Source organism: Clarias gariepinus, chromosome 5, assembly GCF_024256425.1.
Source record: "Clarias gariepinus isolate MV-2021 ecotype Netherlands chromosome 5, CGAR_prim_01v2, whole genome shotgun sequence".
NCBI classification, from domain to species: domain Eukaryota; kingdom Metazoa; phylum Chordata; class Actinopteri; order Siluriformes; family Clariidae; genus Clarias; species Clarias gariepinus.
This window is the reverse complement of record NC_071104.1, coordinates 211637-228828: the sequence shown is the minus strand read 5'-3', so window position 1 is coordinate 228828 and position 17192 is coordinate 211637. Positions and strand designations below refer to the sequence as shown.

The window sequence follows — 17192 nt, the reverse complement described above, 5'->3', positions numbered from 1 at the left end:
ACTGCTCTCTTGGTCATTGCGAAAACGTGAACAGTGCGAAAAATGGCGCAAACTTCGTGAGCAGCGCGTTACAGTATTGAATTCTGATTGGCAAAGGGGTATGGTCGTTTTACAGAGGGAATTGTTTTTGCCATTTTTTTTCAACAGGGGAGATGCCATCTCCCATCCCCCACTCTCAAATCGAACCCTGTGTATCACAGATAACAACATAATTCTGTTTAGTTTATATTTATATTATACTGTATATCATTTATATCATAAATCTTCTTAGTCTTATTTTGATTTTGCACATACTTATTCCTTTATTCTTCTCCACAGTCTGGAGTTTGTTGCAATTGCCTTTCACTACTGTAGTACTCGTACAACCATGTATACGACAAATACAATTCTTTAATCTTTAAATTTGTGTACATGATCTTCAGGATGCAGTGAAGCAGACATGGATTGAACTTTTGAAGAACAAACCACTTTATACTAAATAGTACATGTTGTATAGCAACTTTATTGCCTACAATAGCAAAGTATCTTGACTGTCATTATTTAAAAGAAAAAAATGTAATGTTATTAAAACAATGAATTTCCCCCAATAATTTTGGCCTGTTAGCTCTTTTATTTTCTGCCAATTCTCTGAAGATATGTCTCAGTGATCTACAAGTGAAATGAGAAACAAATTTCTGTAAAGAAAATAAAATCTGTAAAGAAAAAAAAGTACCTCCTGGTGTATTGGCTTCACCCTCTCACTATTTCTTTTAAAAGGTACTATGTGGACTTCACTGTAAACTGTGTCTCCTTTAACACTCTTTAGCTCTTTAGCTCTAACAGTCTTTAGCATTCTGTCATCCAGAGACTTACTGCAGTGATGTTTTAAAAAATACCAGAAATCTACTTAGAGCTATTCTTAGCTGAAAATGAGAATTATGGGTTACTATAAGACTACAGGAGAGACACCCAACAATAATAAACGAATTATACAACATGATAACTATGTATTATAAAATGTATTTGGAAATGTATATATTTTGGATTGTGTGATCGAATACTTGGCTCACGTCATTGCGTGATGGCTCATGCAATGACGAACCTCCTGTTGTCACATTTGTTAGATACCAGGCAAAGCATATTAGCTGAAGTTAAAACTTATAAATAAAATAAACATAAAAAAACGGAAGCTTTCACCAGACTAAAACAAAACAAGAAAGCAAATCAGAGAAAAACGGGACATAATAGGAATCTTTTATTAACATAGCAAAATTGGTAGAAAAAAAAGACACAACTAAACAAAAAACGTCACTATTTACAACAGTACTGATTAGCAGCCTAGGCTCAGGTGATTGCCCCATCACCTGACCGAGGTTCACTCTGGGAAATGCAGTCCAAAACATAAACAATGGGCTAGAGGGCTGAGTTTAGTCATTCCTGACATCTTCATTCCTGAAACCTGTAGACAGGTTAAGCTGCAGTTAATGAAACTCACTCATTGTCTATACCACTTTCTCCTGTATTTAGGGTCGCAGGGGCCTGGAGCCTATCCGAGGAGACTTGGGGCAGAAGGCAGGGTACACCCTAGACAGGGTGCCAATCCATCACAGGGCACACACACATACTATGGGGCAATTTAGGAACACCACTTAGCCTAATCTGCAGGTCTTTGGACTGTGAAAGGGAACCCACCAAGCACAAGGAGAACATGCAAACTGCACACAGACATGGGAATTGAACCCAGACCCTGGAGGTGCAAGGCGACAGTACTAACCATTACTCGACCATGCTGCCGGAATTAGTGAAACATGCAAACTAATTTTACTAAACAGCCACAACATCTGATGTTAAGACTACTTTCATGATTTTATATCCAAGCCATACGAATGATGTCTGAATGCATTTGGCATTGTATAAAGGCATTGGGTCAGTGTTAAAAGCTGATTTGTATTAAGCGTACATTCACATCAACTACCACACAGAGTTTTATCAGTAATCTCCCAGAGTTCCCAACTTCGATTAGATCACCGTCTGACCCCACAGAACTCGATGAGGCGACTGAATATTTAGAGTCGACATTTCGCTATACCTTAGATAATGTAGCTCCAGTTAAAAGAAAAATTATTAGAGATAAGAAACTCGCTCCCTGGTATAACGATCACACGCGCACTTTAAAACAGACCGCTCAGAAATTAGAACGTAAATGACGTCAAACTAAATTGTTAGTAATTCAAATAGCATGGAAGGAGAGCATCCTGAACTATAGAAAAGCTCTTAGTGTAGCTAGATCAACATATCCCTCCCTCATAACATTTATTTAATGCCGTAGCCAAATTAACCAGAAGTGCAGACCACTGCAGAAATCTCCACAACAACATCATGCAATAGTGAGGACTTCATGAACTTTTTTAATAACAAAATTGTAAATATTAGGCACAAAACTGAGGCTTTGAAACTAGTAATCTAGCCATGTCAGATCAGAACCTAGAATACTTTACTCCCCTTGAAGAGAATGAACAAATTTTACTCTTTACTCTAAAGATACTCCTATCTCTTCTGCAAATTCATCAACCTGTATATTAGATCCTGTACCGACACATTTTCTTAAACAGATAGTACCAGCAATAACAGAACCCCTGTTGAGAATAATTAATTCTTCACTCAGCATTGGGTATGTTCCAAAATCTTTTAAATTAGCAGTTATCAAACCAATAATTAAGAAACCTGACCTCGACCCCTGTCAGCTGTCCAGTTACAGGCCAATATTAAACCTCCCCTTTATCTCTAAGATCCTGGAAAAGATAGTAGCGGAGCAGCTATGCTCATATCTACATAGAAATGGCATACATGAACTGTATCAGTCAGGATTTAGGCCTCATCACAGCACAGAGACAGCACTCGTTAAAGTAGTAAATGACATCCTATTGGCCTCTGATCAGGGTTGTGAAACTATGCTTGTATTACTCGACCTCAGTGCAGCATTTGACACCATTGATCACGCTATTCTTCTTCACAGATAAGAAAATGTAGTAGGAATTAAGGGTACAGCCCTCTCCTGGCTCAGATCCTATCTGACCCATCGTTATCAGTATGTAGACTTAAATGGTGATTATTCTGCATGTTCTCTAGTGGAGTTTGGCGTTCCGCTGGGTTCAGTTTTAGGTCCACTGCTTTTTTCCCTTTACATGCTTTCTCTGGGCAACATAATCCGTAAGCAAGGTATTAGTTTTCATTTTTATTCTGATGACACACAGTTATATGTCTCAGCAAAACCTGATGAGAAAAAACAGCTTACTAAAGTTGAGCAATGTGTGCAGGACATAGGAAATTGGATGCTACTTAACTTCCTTCTGCTTAATCCGGATAAGACAGAAGTTCTAGTCATAGGACCGCATACAGCTAGGAGTAAAATTTTAGATCACACTTTAGATGGCCTTTCTGTTCCATCAAGTGCAACAGTAAAAGACCTCGGTGTGATTATAGATTCCAGCCTTTCATTTGAAGCTCATGTATATAATATTACCAGGATAGCATTCTTTTACCTCTGAAATATTGCCAGGATAAGAAATATATTGTCGCTAAACGATGCAGAAAAACTAGTTCATGCTTTTATCACTTCCAGGTTGGACTATTGTAATGCCTTACTGTCTGGTTGTTCAGCTAGATGCATAAACAAGCTTCAGCTAGTCCAGAATGCAGCAGCGAGAGTCCTCACTAGAACCAGAAGATATGAGCACATCACCCCTATCTTATCTTCACTGCATTGGCTCCCTGTGAAATTTTGCATTGATTTTAAAATACTACTCTTGACATATAAAGCATTAAATGGTCTCGCGCCGCAGTACCTGAGCGAACTGCTAGTGTCTTACGAACCGCCACGCCTACTTTGATCAAAGGATGCAGGCTGCTTGTCAGTACCGCGTATTATGAAAAATACAGCTGGGGGCAGAGCTTTTTCTTACAAAGCCCCAAAGTTATGGAATAGTCTTCCAAATAGTGTTCGGGACTCAGACACAGTCTCAGTGTTTAAGTCCAGGCTAAAAACCTATTTATTTAGCCAAGCATTTTTATAAATAGATTAGCTTTAGGTAAAGGAGCAGATCTGGGGGACTCATGGACGTAGAGTATTATGGTGAACTGGTATGTTTAGATGCTGTCTTCCTCACTCTCATTGATCACTCAGGTTTGCTGACAGTGGGGTGATTGCTTTACATCTCAGTTCCCCCTCATGTCTGTGTTTCCTTCTGGCTCTCCCTTTTAGTTATGATGTCATAGTTAGTCCTGCCGGAGTCTCTGCTTGCACTCTACAGTTAATATACATTCACATTATACATTGTGTGACTGTGACCAGACCTAACTGCCATCTCTCCTCTTCTTCTCTCCCCCCACCCTCTTTCTCTTTCCTCTCTCCCCCTGTCTCCCCCTTTCACTCTTTCTCTCTCTCTGTCGAGCTACACATGTCGTTCCCGAGCTGCCAGTGATCCAGGCAGACTGGATCCAGACTCCCTCTGCCCTCCGGACCTGTCTGACCCATCCTGGTGACCCGCTTCTGGCTGAAGATCTCGTCACATGGATGCCCCGTGTGTCTCTCTGGGATGCGTCTGGTGTCTGGGGATGATTCTTTCTACCTAGAAGATGGTTCTGGCCTTGACTGGTGTTGGCAACTGTTTCTCTGGGGACTTGACAGTTCGACAGTTCAGGACTGGAACTTCCTACAAGTCTACCTGGGTCTTCAATAACTACCTGGACACCATATTAACATCAATTAACATCAACTATTATAGCTGAACTGCCTCCCACCCTACACACTGTATAAATGCAGATCATTTACTGCTTTCTGTTTCACCCAGATGAGGATGGGTTCCCTGTTAAGTCTGTTTCCTCTTAAGGTTTCTTCCTATTACCATCTCAGGAAGTTTTTCCTTGCCACTGTCACCCTCGGCTTGCTTACCAGGGACAAACTGACTATTTTGATTCATACAAATTCCATACAAACCTAAATAATTCTTTTGATTGTGTAAAGCTGCTTTGTGACAATGACAATTGCTAAAAGCAATAAATTGAATTAGGTAATGATTTTCTGTTAGTATAAAATACTTTAGTTTATACACAGAGTTTTGAGAAGTGCATGTTTGTCAAGAAATTACTTAAAAAAAAGGAAAGAGAAAAAAAAAACTAATTCTAAGATGATTCTGTAAGATACATTTTACAGGGTGAAATGATGAACACTTTCTGGGTGTAAACTCTGGAAGTTTAGAAAGAATCTTAAGTTTTGTTACTTTATGTAAATGTTTCTTGTCTGTGTGAAAAAAAGAAGTTAAGTCTAAAGATATATATATATATAGTACAGGTGTCATGAATGGGGTGTTACTGGCTGATGTTGCCTTTAACAGAAAAGGCAGGCATAGGCACAGAGGGTTGATTACAACAACAAAAAAATATTTATATTTAATAAAATAAAATATAGCGACAAGACTAGCGACAGGACAGGACTAGAGACACGGAGAGACTATTGACAGGACTAAAGACGAGACTAGAGGCAGGGTGGGTTAGTTGGATTAGTAGCTACACTAGTTATTGTAACGTTGGGTGATGATATAACCAGGTTAGTATCTAATGGTGTTAATGGCTAACCGGGTTAGTTCCTGACCCACCAAGGGCACGAAGACACACAAGGCTAAGCACACATTAAGTTTATTCCTACTAGAAGTAAACGCAGCTAACAGCTAAATCCACTAGCGGCTAAGCTCACATGTGGTCTTACATGTACTGGGACCCAAACACACAAATAGATAAACATACAAGAGCTAAACATGCAAGGGGCTTACACTAACACTAGAGACACAAAGAGTACTTACAATACCTAGAGACAAACAAGACTTCACGAGGCTGAATCAGCTCCACACACACTGCAACACAAGGGACTTACATGGAATACCAATTAGAGCCTTGGGACATGCTCAACAGTTACATGTCACAACAAACTAAAATACAATATAAAACAAACCAAAAAATACAAAAGAAAACAAAATACGAAACAAAATACCCACATAAGTGACAGTAAATACAAACAAACAATGCTCAACCCAGTTTCCCAGACTAAACAGCTATTTATAGGTGATCTAATGAGCTACCTCGGTTCAGGTGAGCACCCACCAAATATATGATATGGTAGTATATACAATAAAAAACCTATTTACACATGGGTGCTTAAATGTAAAGCAAATGCAATTATTAATTTATTGTGTATATTTAACTTCATTCAGCCGTTTAAATTATATGAAAAATAACGTTCCTACCAGCCCACTATTATTTTCTGTTCAACTTTAATGATGCCCGCGCGTGTGCAAAAAGACGAAGTATAACAAATACAGAAGTGAATAGTCTTTAATAAAGTTAGCCTAATGCAATATTGTTTCCAATGCTGAAGCAAACTTTATTTTGTTTTAGTCGATTCGCTAAATACAATGCGACAGCGCGCTCTGAGGTGATGACTCACAGAACCCAGTTACTGTAATCCCTTTTCTCACCTTTCATTCACTATAGGTGTAAAGTTATTAAACTGGTTTCGCTGATGGGGGAATTTGCAGAATTGAGGGGTTTCGCCAGCAAAACATAAACATAATTAGAAAATAAACATAAGTAAATATAAAATGTTTAATTGTAACAAATAAATCAGACATAATAGTTGGATTTGATACTTTGAGTTTAATTCATAAATTTACTGAATATAGTCAGATTGTATGAAATAACAAAACCTGTTTCCTTCCTAGACCTTTTGTACCACACTGTAAATCCTAGTGCTCAAAGTCATTAAACATATGGAGTACTGTTTACTTAAATAATTACAATTAGTTCAAATTAATAGACCTTGGTGAGTATTTTATAATTTTTTTGAGTTTTGCCAACGTATTCCGGTTTACAGTGCATTAAACATTTTCCAAAATTCATTTAAAACCGGCGTGCTTAAACCCGTGGCTTGCACTTTCACTTTACATTTAGATTTAATCAAATAAACACAACATACTGTAAGGAATCACCACTAGAGGGCACTGTTTAGCCCTTTGTAATTTTTGTTTTGCAGACTCAGTTTCCCAGAAGGCACTTCGGTAAGGTGATGCGGGAGCACATCTGAACCGAGGTAGGTCGTTAAATCTTCAATAAAGAGCTGATTAGTCTGGGAAACTGGGTCGAGCATTGAATGTTTGTACGTACTGTCAGTTAAGTGGGCATTTTGTTGTGTGTATTGTTTTTCCTTGTTTATGTGTTGGTTTATTTTATATTGTGGCGTGGGCGGGGCGGCGGCTGACGACCAGCATGCCTTGCGGGGATGTCGGTGTGTTCACCATGTTGGGGAAAGGTGTTTTGGTCAGTGGCTTCGGCCCTGTTGTGTGTGAGGGGGGTGTGTGACGTGTGAAATGTGCTCCAGTTCAAGTTAGTGCTGAATTGGATATAGGCTCCTGAGTGAAGGTGCTGCTCATGCCTTATATGCTGTGTGCTTAAAAAAGTACTCCCAGCCATTGCATTGGGTAGCAAATAAGCTCACTCGTCTCTCCAGCATTCTTCCCGGCGTAAAAACGCTACATTGGTGTCAGAAGTGGGATGGAGAATAACGGGTTCGAGCGCACAAAGGAGGACCTTCTAAAAATCCAAGCGGGCCGCCGAGTAGCGGAGCGACTACTCGCGCAGAAGAAGCGCTTTCCTGGCGGAGCTAGCGCGAGCACACCGCGTCAACCAACGCGGAACGGGAAGCAGAAAATCCCGGCGCTGGATCTCGGGGCGGAGGCTGGCGCTGCGCAAGAGCCGGAGCAAGATACAGCTCCGTGCGCTGTTAGCCGGCAAAGCGAACTGCCGCTGCGCGAGGTCGAGCGCGCTGAGCCCATAATGGCGGCACATTACGGCGAAAGAGCCGAGCGACCGCCCGCAGCTCAGTGGCGCTTGGTAGGTGAACCTAGCCGGGGACAGGGCTACCCGTCGCGGCTAGGCCTCGACACCGCTTCCGAGATTCCGCGACGACGCCGAGGCCTGGGACCGCCGGACTACCACTGCAACGTTCTCAGGCCTGAGGGACAGCCGGACTACGGCTTCAACGTTTTCAGGCCTGAGGGACAGCGTACACCAGCAGCCGCTAAACTAGCGCCGGGTGGACGGTTGTGGAGCCCCGCGGGGCTTTACATCGACTGTGTGCCGGACGGCGTCTTACTGCGGGCGCTCGTGGACACCGGCTCCACTGTTTCCCACGGGTTGTGGAACTGTGAACCGCTCATCGCCAGGCAGAAGGGCCCCACCCAGCGCTCGCGGGCACCGCTGCAAGACTTTTGGGTGGGGGCACCTATGGGGCGAATGGGCGTGGACACTCACAGCCAGCTCGGCTCTCCGATGTCATCTACCGGGTGCGGTTGGCAGGGCGGGCACGAGTTTTGCCCCACCGGGACCGTCTTGTTCCTCACCAGCCGCACGCCGGGGAACCATCGAACTCTGGAGGCCGGACCACCTCAGGGCTACATTCGCGTTCACCCCTCACCTGCCAAAGGACGCCGGCGTTCCCACCGCCAGCGCCGACCGCCTCCACGCCGCCAATACAAAGTTCGTCATGGTGACCAGGGACGGTCACAGCTCGGGTGGGGGCAGTGTGGCGTGGGCGGGGCGGCGGCTGACGACCAGCATGCCTTGCGGGGATGTCGGTGTGTTCACCATGTTGGGGAAAGGTGTTTTGGTCAGTGGCTTCGGCCCTGTTGTGTGTGAGGGGGGTGTGTGACGTGTGAAATGTGCTCCAGTTCAAGCTAGTGCTGAATTGGATATAGGCTCCTGAGTGAAGGTGCTGCTCATGCCTTATATGCTGTGTGCTTAAAAAAGTACTCCCAGCCATTGCATTGGGTAGCAAATAAGCTCACTCGTCTCTCCAGCATTCTTCCCGGTGTAAAAACGCTACAATATTGTCATTTTGTAGTCCATGTTATCCCATAACTACTAAGCATGTCCCCAGTCTAAATGTGTATATGGTGTTCTATTGTGTGTGGAGCTGATTAGGTGTTAAGTCATGTTGTGTTGTGTGTTAGAGAATAGGTAAGTAATGAGCCGCTGTGTGTCCCTTAGCCGAGCCGCTGTGTGTACCGAGTCCCTAGTGTTGTGGTAGCTATTTGGTAAGTGTAGCTAGTTGTACGTTTAGCTATAAGGTAAGTGTAGCTATGTGCATGTTAGGCTAAAGACATGCTTAGCTAGGTGTATGTGTAGCTGACTGCCATGGTTAGCTAATGACCATGTTTAGCTGATTGCCATGTCTTTAGCCTTGGTCCTGTCTCGTGTCTCTCGTATTGTCCCTGTTTAGCTAGAGTCTGTGTTTCGTCCTTAAGCATGTGTCTCAACATAGTGCTTATATTTTGTGTATTAGAGTCTGTCTTGTCAGTTAAGCATGTATTTCAGTATAATGCTTGTGTCTTGTCCTCTAGCCTGCATATGGGTCAGTTATGGGTTGTATAATTTACGTGTTCGTTTCTTTGTTTGTTTTGTTTCTTTGGGAGTCCTGTTTTGGTTATATCCTGAATAAAGACTCTTTTGTGCCTCACCCCTCTGCGCCTATGCCTGCCCTTTTCTGCCCACGGCATTAATAGCCTTTACCACCCAGTCTTGACACATACAGCAAATATATCATCTCAAAGCTTTAATTTGTTGGGTCATAAATGCAGTGTTCAATTACATTCCTATGTGTCCACCCTGATTTTTACCCACTACTGGAAGGACTTTAAACAACCTATTTATGTATTTAATACATGCCTCTTCTGTAAGTACCTCAAACCAGAATTAATTATTGGCAGTTATTAAATCAGATTTTGTATTCAGTTTTGCTTCTTTTTGAATATAGTCTTTCAGAGCTTGCCACACCATTTCAATGGGATTCATGTCAGGAGATTCGGCGGGTGTCTTCGCCCAGTTAATTCCAAGCAAGCGGCGAGTGTTTTCTGCACGTAGGAGTCATTGAGAGTGTTCACACGGGCTTTGGTGACGTGCGTCTGACTGCGTGTTTATACGGCATCAAAAAAACGTTGTATGCAGCTTTTTCTTGGCATTCCCAACGAACGCAGGGAAACTGCTTCTAGTTCGTTTTCTGCTCGTTCATTTTACGCTTCGGAGGACCGGATATATCCCATGATCCTACATGCTATACATAGGAAAATGCGGAAAAGGGCAAGATAAAAAAAATTATTGTTGAAAAACCTATGCGAAAATTTTCGCGTTTCTTCATAAACCACAAAAAAAACCTTCCTTTAATCCAACGTTGTGCAGTCAGAGAGTGAACCAGGTAGCGGCGGGCTTTCATATCCAGTTCCCGACACTACCCCCACAGGTTAACACAAACCACAATTTGGGCTGCAGGCTGGCGTTAGACAGAGACAAACAAACGCCGGTGTAGAAGTCAATCGATTGCCACTACAAAACGCAACATAAACGTCTAGGACATTCAGAGCGCGTTTGTTTATCCAAAAATTTAACGCCTGTGTGAACAAGGCCTTAAAGGGGTCATCCAGCCCCATTTTTAAATGTTAATATGATCTTTAGGGTCCTAATGAAAAGTTTGTAATATACTTTAATTAAAAATTCTCAATGGTTGTGTAAAAAAAACCACTACTTTTACCTGGTAGAAACTAGCTCTGTTCTCAGCAACCTGTTTCAGTACATGTTCTTTTAAATGCTTATGATCTCTGCTGAGCCCGCCCCCCAGTTCTGTGGGGCGTGTCTTCACAACACACATGGGGGTATAGCCACGGGAGTGTAGTCCAGTGCAGGCAATGCTTTGGACTGCATTACCCAAAAAACATTGCCCACAACGCAGTGCGCTGCCGCGAGCAACAACAGCAAAAGCGGAGAAGCTTACCGAGAGAGATACGAACGCGATGTGTTTACTGATGTGTTTACATGACTTCTTAATCTTTGACAGACATCGTTATAAACCATCTAGCGTTACAAAGGTAAGCATAATATAGTTTTCCGAATACGTACACAGTTTGCAACTAGACAATCACCTTAATGCATTGTTTATTATAAATGGGCGATTAGGGATTATATAGAGACGGATGTACATAGAGAAGAAGCCATAACCATGTTCTATGAGAGTATAAGTTAACTTACACTCCGCATTCATCGTGATTATTAGAAAAGGCGATCTGCAAAGAGTCATAGAAAAATAAATCACACTCACCGAGTCTGGTGAAGATGAAGCAGGAACACGAAGCGTTAGTACAGATCCATTTTTAAGAGCAGCTTCCCAGTAAAACCTGCTTTATATTGACCCGCGTTTATAAAGCAGTCTGGTGAAAAATGAGTAGTGCAAACATGAACGCATTTAGGTAGATCGGCGGGGACGTTAGCTTTAAAAACTAAATTCAGCCACTGCGTCCTCAGTGGCTCAGATACCTAACCCTAGGTAGGTACCCTAGGTCACTAACCCTAGGTAGTGAATGACGACTGCTGTGTTCACTATTACACCCAACAACTGTACACAACACTCGCTTAGGCGACGTTTTGCTCCAGCGGCGAAAAACAATGGCCGACAGCTTTCATTATCACTCGGGGCGGGTCTTTGCTAAAACACCAGTGTCAATCAACTATAGTAGGAGCGGCGTCATGCGGTGTTGCATCACATCGACAGGCATTTGCGATTGGCCTGATTTCAGAAGAGGCATGTTATTGTAATAAATGAAAAGAAAATCACTGGGCAGCTCTTTATCATCGTAGAGTGGTTGTGTACGCACTCTCCTAACACACAGTTCAGTCTAAACAGCTTGAAAAAGTGCATGTAGGCCTGTATGACCCCTTTAAGACATTACAAAAACTACTATAAACTTACTACAAATTTTAAAGCATGAATTTGGGCATCTCATTTCATCATTATATGAAGCACATACACACTCATTCATCATGAAAGATCTATTGTAAAACAAAATAAAATTCATGTTTGCAGTGTTCAGTCGCGTTGTTACATACATATCCACAAATACTTTAACAACATACACTTATCATGAATTGCATTTTATATAAATGTCACATATGAGACGTGCGCACAAACACATATAATATATTCACATACAAACATGCTGTATACACATAAAAACATAATATATTCAGTAAAAAGCCCGAAGCAGTTTGTGTTCCCAAAAGAATATTTACTTAATATGATTAAATTATATATTTGTTTATTCATGTCTTCTGATAATGGCGACATATTTTTAGGTTTTAAATAAGATATGTTGGCATATTCAAGAATCAGGACATTCGCATAGTTAAGACTATCAGATAGCCTACTATCAGGAAATTAAATTAATTTCAACACCATTTAAACCGAGACATTGCCGTGTCTTTTACTGTTTTGTCCCTGTTAAAACATTACAAAAAATATATAAGAAACTTATTAAGAATTTTAAAGCACGAATTTGGGCATCTCATTTCATCATTATAAAAATAATATGAAGCACATATACACACATTTATCATGAAAGATCTGTTGTAAAGCAAAATAAAATTCATGTTTGCTTTAGCATTGGGAACAATATTGTTTTAGACTAAGTAATTATACACAATTCTTCGTTGTACAGTACTTGGTCCGGCGTTTAAATAAAGTCCTTCCATGCGCCATCTGGCGGATATTCAGTGAAGCACAACACATTTATTTAAATTCCCGAATGTTGCTTGTGGCAAGTCGCGGCGCGCCGCGCGCTAAATTGCGGCGTCCCGCGGGAAAACACGCGCAGTCTTAATGACCACATCTGTAAGTCTCCTTTGATAGACTCCTGTATACAGGATATAGTGGTATAAATGCTAAATAAGTGAGCAAGTGATTCTGTTTAATTATTTTTAATAATATAGTGAGGTATATTCAGCCTGTTTTTTACTTAAGCATTATATATTCTTTCACTTTCTCTTACTAGTGATTAAATGGAATTTTTTTTATGCAATACACAGGAAATATATAACATTAAATATATGGAAAACCACACTGTGTTAACCAAACATTATTATTATTATTATTATTACAAAACTTAATACATCCAAATGCCTCTTCACATTTGTACAAAAGCCCTAGAGTGGTCACGTGCTTATTGTATTAAATCCTGATAATATTAATAAAAAACTAAGGTTAATTAAATAAAGGTTATAGATTTAAATTAAGAATCCAATCAGGTCGTGTTTAAATATAGAGTTGAGTGGGTTTGAGGCAGAAGCTCCGACAGTCTTCAGGCTGGTTTTGGGATGAAATCTTCCCTGTTAGTTTGGATCTCGGCTCGGAGACAGACGGTCTGAACCGACTGAGTTCTGGAGCTTTGCCCGTTTATTCTCCATCACACAGTCTGTATAGAAATGAGTGAGACCCGATAGAGATCGTTCCGTGTAAAGTCGGGTTTAAACTCGCGCAGCTGAGTGCTTCCGGAGGAGAAAGACTAAACGTTACACACCGACGGGTCACCCAGTCCTGAGTGCAAGTGGTGCTCGCTGCAGAGCCAAATGGGAGGAGCTGAAACTCCAGCTCCGCCTCGCTAGATCTAGTGGGCGGGGCTTGAGACTGTAAGAACACTGTACTTTAAAGATAAACTTTACATTGAAATGGATATAAAATGTATATCTTACATTTATCGCTGTCTAAACATGACTATGGTTGCTATGTTTTCACACCCTTGAACAGAAACGTTAATCAGTTTTTTTTTTCCGCATAACTAATGCTAGCATTCTCCCATCTCCCATGCTACATTTTAGCATGTGTAGTGTTTATATATAATCATATATTTTTTTTTTTTCAGATTAACCTGTACAGACGCATCAGACAATACTTTTGCAAGGACAGGATCCCCTGCTGTCTATCCAGAGATGCACAGTGTGCTGCCAAAAATACCACTGTACCTACTGTAAACCGGTTTACAACCATTCGCATGAGCTCCGGAATCATGTAGCTAATCACATGCGAAATGCAGTTCAAGAAGAAGGTATGTGTGTTGTGAATAATTTTAATTGTAGTACTGTGTGTGTGAGAAACACATCATGCTTGTTGAACCTTTAAGTTTTTGCATTGTCATTTCTTCTTAGCATTTGAATCTTAAATATATTGTTCATTTAATATGTTCTCCTGTCGTGAAACTTTTGGGAATTTTAAATTTTACATACTTATGTTTTTTAGTTTTTAAACTGAAATGTGTAGCGCATTATGAAATGTATGATGGATCTGTTTGAGCTCATATTTTTATGTTTCAGCCAGTTATGGTTTTCAGTATTATCTAATTATAATTTAATCATGGTAAAACCCAAACCCCTGGCTCTAACATAAAGCTCCAACATTTTTATTGCAATATGGTCAAATACATCTTTGTTTACATGTGACTGCCTGTAATTCCTTTAGAAAACTGGCAAGTCACATTTACCTGGCCACTGGAACATGTCTGTACTGGCAGATTTTAAGGTACAGCTTTTTAACTTCTTTGCTTGTGAACTTTTCATATCTGTAGTTGAGTGTTAAGAAAGAATGCAGTGCACAGATGTCACAAATAACCCGCAATGGGTGAACTGAGTTCAAAGTGCACTTTTTTAACAAAACTATAAACGGAGACAAAACAAAACAAAAACATTTACTGGACATGACAGCTATATAATGTATTTATTGAATATGGTCTAACTGTAAATTGTCTAAAATGTACAGGGTGCCCCTCTTCAGCTTGGAGGAATTGATATGGGTATTCATGTTGATGGTAAGTGGTCTTATAATTGCTATGCAGCTGTGTTTGTGTGCTAAACACCACATTTATAAATAAAGTTTTGTTTTTGTTTTTTAGTTTGCACTCCATGTAACGCTCTCGAAGCCATTTGATTTGCTGCGGTGAGTTTGCATCAATTTATGGTTATTTGTAAAGCAAAAAGGACGGTGAAAAAAAAATTTTTTTTTAAAAGTCTAAGCCTTTCAATTGCTATCTTTTATTAGTCTGACATGCCTATAATCAGGAAGTGGTGGTGCTATCAGTTAATTCAGACATTTTCCTCTGACAAGGTATGGTCCTGATAATCATACTTTTGATTTAAACATCCATACTGTGGATTTCCAGTGTGCAGACAATATATAAACAATGCATGCCTAAAACCATGCCTAATGTTTGTTACTTTCCACAGTCAAGTCCAACAACTAGTCACCCAGGAACAACTACCAAATCCAGATGACATGATGGAAGTCACTCCAGCTGAGTCAGATAGCTTGGAGATCACCCCAACCACAGGAATCTATGTATGTAGACACAATGTTTATGTATTGCTTGAATCGTTTATGCATTTACCTTTTCTGTTTTATATAGGTGTTTATAAGCAGAACTTCACTAATTACATTACTATTGGAATCCTTATATCGCACACAGGACTCAGCGGCGATGAAAAACATTTTGCTGGCCTGTAAGTGGGTGGAGGAGAACCAACACCAATTTGCTGGGAAGATTGAAGTGCCAAAGATCCTGAAGATGAAGGAGGAAGATGCATCGTTGGCTATCACAATGCGAGACTTGTTCCTAAACACCATGTTTTATGAAGGTGAAAGGGATAAAGAAGAAATTTAGGCTCCCTTTCTTTTTACTTTTCAGAGAGTAGAGGACATGGACATTTTCTTGCAGGAAATACGAGACAAAAGAGACATCCGTGTGTCTTGTTTACACAACCCTCACTTGTGAATTTACTAGTGGGGTACTGTAATGTAAATATTGTTTTGTAAAATTTCTTTAATATTTTGTGTGAAAAATTAGTGTTGTGTTTTTGAAATATATTTATTTATTTTAATATATTGTTATACCATTAAAATCTTGTGTGAAAAGAAGTGTTGTGTTCTTGAAATATATTTATAATTTTATGACTTCTTATTATGACATTTTATCTAAATTTAAGATTTATTTTGTGTTTAGTTGCACATTTTCCTGTTTTAGGTTAACAGAAACCAATAAATCCAGCAAAAGACTTGTAGGACAGTGGAGTACAGTACGTGACCATTAAATAAAGTTGCATGGCTGGTTTTAGGCTACTGGACTGGTCACTTATTTCCATTTAAAATAATAATAATAAAACATATCATAATGTGTAGCCTATCACATGAAGGTGGAGTCTGTCTTAAATTATAGTCAAAATGCAATCTAAGTTCTTGTCCGTCAAAGACATTAGCGGCGTCCATCTTGAGTGTCACTGTGCGTCCACAACCTCCATCGCTGAGCTGGACAGGAGCATCCACCAGTTCACAAACTGGGTCTCGACTGCGCCGAACCTCTCCACACTATTTTTCAAGAAATGACAGTTTTAAACCAGTAGAAATCCCAGTTTGTAATGGCTGCGCACGTGCACAGGAGAGCACGCTAAACTTTCTCTCCTCTCTGCCATGCAGCAAAAAAAATAAATCTACCTCAGCACCGGCACCAGAACACTCACACGGTCACAGCCAGATGAGAAGTACTGTAATAAACAAAAATAAACTTCTACTGGGATGGCTGTTTAACCCTGCCTGTTAATAGGTGATAAAAATGATACATTATTAATACATTATTAATAATAATTTTAATTATACAGTAATTATACACTAATACATTATTAGTGTTGACTGTGTGACACCATCAGCTGAACATTCAAGAAAAAAAAAAAAACATAAGCTTATCCCCAATTTTGGGTAGGGTTACATAAATAAACTTTATTTATTATTATTATTATTATTATTATTATTATTATTATTATTATCATTTATTACATTATTAATCAGATGCTTTAGAATAGTTGATGAATTAAAGAGGGGTGCACAGAGAGTTAGCAAACGGTTTTATCCAAAGTGACTTAAAAAGTGAGGAAACTATTTATCCTTATAAGTAGTAAATAAGACAAGCTTACATAAATTCAAGGTTTAAAAAGGTATTAGAAACTAAATATATATAAATATATAGTGTGAGTAATGTTCTTATTAAGTATTTGCGTAAAACTACACTATTTGTGGGCAATAAAGCATTATTAAAAAAAAGTATTTACGTAATGCCGTTAGTCACCATGCTGAAAATAATAAATCATAATCATGACAAATATTAGAGAAAGAGAAGCATTTACTTCCATTATGGTTGAACCTGCACTGACATTAACATCCACTTGGTGGCGCTTGATACCGTCTCAAGCCCCGCCCACTAGATCTAGTGAGGGGTGGAGCTCCTCCCATTCGGCTCTGCAGCTCC

The 17192-nt window shown here is 40.1% G+C and overlaps 1 long non-coding RNA gene across 1 annotated transcript; it reads left to right on the top strand.

The window, feature by feature from the left end:
• Positions 1–13861: 13861 nt before the first annotated feature.
• Positions 13862–14689, top strand: LOC128523843 (uncharacterized). Its single transcript, XR_008360462.1, has 3 exons — positions 13862–13952; positions 14363–14422; positions 14660–14689. It is a non-coding gene; the product is annotated as an uncharacterized LOC128523843 (long non-coding RNA).
• Positions 14690–17192: the final 2503 nt, after the last annotated feature.